A 4,050-nucleotide genomic window follows, 5' to 3' on the forward strand; every position below is an offset into this window, starting at 1 on the left:
AGACTGTAACCCCCCAGGCTCCTCTGTCCAAGGGATTTCCATACAAAAATACTAGAGTGGATTGCTATTTCCTTCTCTAGGGCATCTGCTCAACCCAGGGATTGAACTCACATCTCCTGCATTGCAAGTGGATTCTTTGCTGCTGAGCCACCTGGGGAAGCCTTAATTGAGAGTGGATCGCATGTTATATATTCTTATCACATCAAAATAAAAATTAATATATTTTTAAATCCATTGACTTCTTCCTACCTCCTACTTAAAAAAAAAAAAAAAAAAACACCTCTTCTAACACTAAGTTCACATTATGTGCTTAATTGCTCAGTCGTGTCTGACTCTTTGTGACCCCATGGACTGTAGCTCACTGGGCTCCTCTATCCATGGGGATTCTCCAGGCAAGAATACTGGGGTAGGTTTCCATGCCCTCCTCCAGGGGATCTTCCCAACCCAGGGATCAAATCCAGGTCTCCCACATTGCAAGCAGATTCTTTACCATGTGAGCCATCAGGGTAGTCCATGTTATACAGATACTTAAATATACCTTTTTACCTTCAGTTTTTAAATATGTTTTTTTACCTTCAGTTTTCCCCATTCCTTTTTTTTTTTAAATTGGGCTCTTAAGAAGATGGAATTCTTCATGAATTTCCATGTCATCCTTGTGCAGGAGCCATGCTAATCTTCTCCGTATTGTTCCAATTTCAGTAAACCTGCTGCCCAAGTGAGCACCTACCTCCTACTTGCATGCTCAGTCACTCAGTCATGTCAACTCTTTGCGACCTTATGGACTGTAGCACACCAGGCTTCTCTGTCTATGGCATTTTCCAGGCAAGAATACTGAAATGGGTTGTCATTTCCTCCTCTAGGGGATCTTCTGAGCCAGGGATTGAATCTGCATCTCCTAAGTCTCTTGTATTGGCAGGCGATTCTTTGACTTAAGTTCAAATGTTTTGGCCTAGTGTTCAAGGCTCTCTGTAACCCACTGATACCTTTCTTCATCTTGCTTGACTCCCACTATTCCTCTGGATGACTGCTTTCCTGATGTCACTGTCTACTCATTATCTCTGTCTCACCTTCAGCTTTCCTGTGTCATTTATGTTTACTCACACCATTCTATGCTCCACTGCAATAACCTTCCTATTCAGCTCCATCTATACACATTTAGTGTTCCTCAAGGCCAAATCTAGGCCTTTTTTATGCACAAAATCTTTTCTGAGCATTGCAAATGGTGCAGTATTTCCTTACCCAAATGCTGGCAGCGCAGTCACTATGCTCTTTTCAAGACTTCTGTCACTTTCTATCTTGACCTATACCTATTTCCCGTGTGAGACACTAACCTCCTTGAAAATAAAATTTAAGTCTACTTCATATTTGTTTCATCTTAAGTGATACAAATAGTGCTCGAGCATAGAGTACTGAAAAAGACATTTGTTTAGTGAATAAAGCCATCCTGGAGAACCAAACATAAGGAATGTGTTGAACAGAACAGCTACTAATAGAAAATAATTTATGTTCAGCCTTGGCAAACATAGATAGATACATAAGCCATGTTTGTGAGCAATAATTTTTTTTTCCTCAGAAACTTCTTTAATTTCTTCAACCATCTTCAGTCCAAAAAAAAAAAAAATTAGGTCATCTGTGCATCGTACTTAGCAGTTGTGATAGCCAAAAACAATAAATAAGCTATTTGAAATTCCATGTGTGCTTTCCTATAGGCACAGCCTAAATGTTATAAACAAAGAAGCTTAAATTCACACTGGTGCACCCTCCTTTCAGCACCCATTACCACCACTTCATTACTACTTGAGGGCTCCTCAAACACAAGAGGAGGGCTTCAGATCACAAAAATCATTATCCAAGTAAACAGTCAACTTTGATGTAAGGAGTTATTGACCACTGTGTGTTTCGACAACATATACGACCATCACAAAGCCTTGGTGTAAAATATTAATAGCCACTGGTTCCTTTCTTTTCCTTTCTCTCCTTCACCTTTTCCCTGTCCTGCCCTCTCACCTTTTCTTGCCAAGGAGGCTTGCAGAAGGATTTCCTTACCTCTATTGTGTTTGTTATTTTCCATCTTCTCATTTGGAAGAGAGGCTTGCTATGGTCTTGTTTTAAATTTTGTGTTGGACCATGGTGGGTCACTGGTTGAAGTGGAACAAAGTGAAATCCAGTCTGGAAAATGATAATGCTGCTTTCCAACTTCTCATCACTGTATTTTCTGCCCGCCTTGGCTCCAGAAAATTCTCCAGTTATTTCCTTTTGGCAGCACCACTTTTGTGCACTTAATAAATCTGGACTTATGAGGGCGTAGAGTAGCCTTCCCAACATTTTTTTTTAATGTTATGGACATTGCTGTTTCCCTTAGGGAGAGCTAAGTAAAACACCTCCTGCTCTTTGTAATTTCTGGCTCTGCTGTCAGTTTCTCGTTTTGCTGCTCTTGGTGCTGCTTCATGACAGGCAGAGTAACGGTTCATCTACCCGATATGATTCAACAGGGTCCAAGGGAATCCTGAGGCCCAAAATTCTTTCCCTCCTAAAAGCCAATCAGCTTCACCCTTTAGATGTATTGGGTGCTTAAAGTCCCCGCATTAGTATTTATCACCACACATCATTTAACTCAAAAGTCCCTTTCTCCATGAAGCCTCTCATAATTTCCTTGGCTCATTTTAGCTTCTGCTTCAAATATAATAAATCAACCTTGCATCTTAATTCTAAATTAAAAAGGGAAAACATATTCTATTATGCAATTAGTTGTTTTATGTTTCTGTCTCCCCTGATGAACAGTGAAAATCTCAGAGGTTAGAACCATATCTTATTCATCTTTGTTTCCCCAGCCTGTGTCACATAGCAGAGGAGCAATTAATGTTCCATGAATGAATATAGTGCCTGAGATCCTACCATACATCATTCCTTTGGACTCCTTTTCCACAAAGCTTCTTCTTAAATGCAAATCCTCTTGGGTAGAATACCATGGTATAATACTAATTCAGTGACTATTATTGGTACACGATTAAAGCATTCCTCTTGACAGGGACCAGGATCAAGATGAAAACCTTGGGGGCCGGGGAGTATGCCAGAGGATGATTTAAAAGGGAGAGAAAAGGTTCATAAAGGGAGTCATCAAAGATTATCTACTTGATGATTTCAGTGTTCAGGCCAAATCTATCTTTCAGCTCAAGGCTCATTTACTACAGAAAATTATGCTTTCAAAATGTTTGCCCATAGAGGATGTAGGAGTTGACTGTCACAATTAATCCAGAGATGCATTTGTAACTGCAATATAATAGGGTACATGAAATCTTGCCTAGAGCCAATACGTCTTTAGGCTGGAACTCAATAATGATGCGCCTATAAAAAATGTTCCAGCTCTTACCAAAAACTCTGGCAAGCTGAGGGGCTCTTTTCACAGCCAGCCCTCTGGGTTCTCCAGTGACTCAATGTGTCCCTGCTACATCCCAACTCATTAAGCTGCTGGGTTATACAGACAGACATTAATTACTCAGAATTAAGTGCCTGCGTGTAAATGCTTATTTTGGATAATTCAGAAGGTTATTTTAAAGAAGTACCACTAACTGCCTAGCAATTTTGACTTGTGTTCAAAAAGCTTAACTTGGGAAGGCCAGTCACTCCAGTTGGATGACAATTTAGTAAAAAGACGTCACACTTGACTCAACTGGTTTGCTTTCCAGTCTTCCTGGCTCTCTTCTCTGGAGGATCCTTAGAATCTGAGAAGACTGTGTCTCCAAAGATTCATTTACTTACATACATCAGCACCCCTAAAAAAATGTCTCAATAAATACCTGAATCACTCTCCCACTGGCTTCTGTGTTGTTGGCACAGCTTTTCTAAGCAGCCACATTATGGTAGTTACAATAGAAAGCTTACTTAAAAAGCAAAATAAACTGTATGAAACTCTGTCCATACACTGCTCATCAGCACAGCTACTTGCTTTGATACCAGCAGGCTTTTCAAGACCATGGAATTTAGGTGCTTGAGCACAATGTTTTTAAATCATCAAATTTATTATTTTAATTTTTTGCCCAAAAGGTACAT

At 39.9% G+C, this 4,050-nt stretch overlaps 1 non-coding gene across 1 annotated transcript; it reads right to left on the bottom strand.

Annotated features, from left to right (window-relative positions):
* Nucleotides 1-616: 616 nt before the first annotated feature.
* LOC138431432 (U6 spliceosomal RNA) lies at nucleotides 617-723 on the bottom strand. The gene has a single exon (XR_011253696.1). It is a non-coding gene; the product is annotated as a U6 spliceosomal RNA (small nuclear RNA).
* Between the last annotated feature and the right edge of the window lie 3,327 nt (nucleotides 724-4,050).

Source organism: Ovis canadensis, chromosome 1 (assembly GCF_042477335.2).
Source record: "Ovis canadensis isolate MfBH-ARS-UI-01 breed Bighorn chromosome 1, ARS-UI_OviCan_v2, whole genome shotgun sequence".
NCBI lineage: Eukaryota > Metazoa > Chordata > Mammalia > Artiodactyla > Bovidae > Ovis > Ovis canadensis.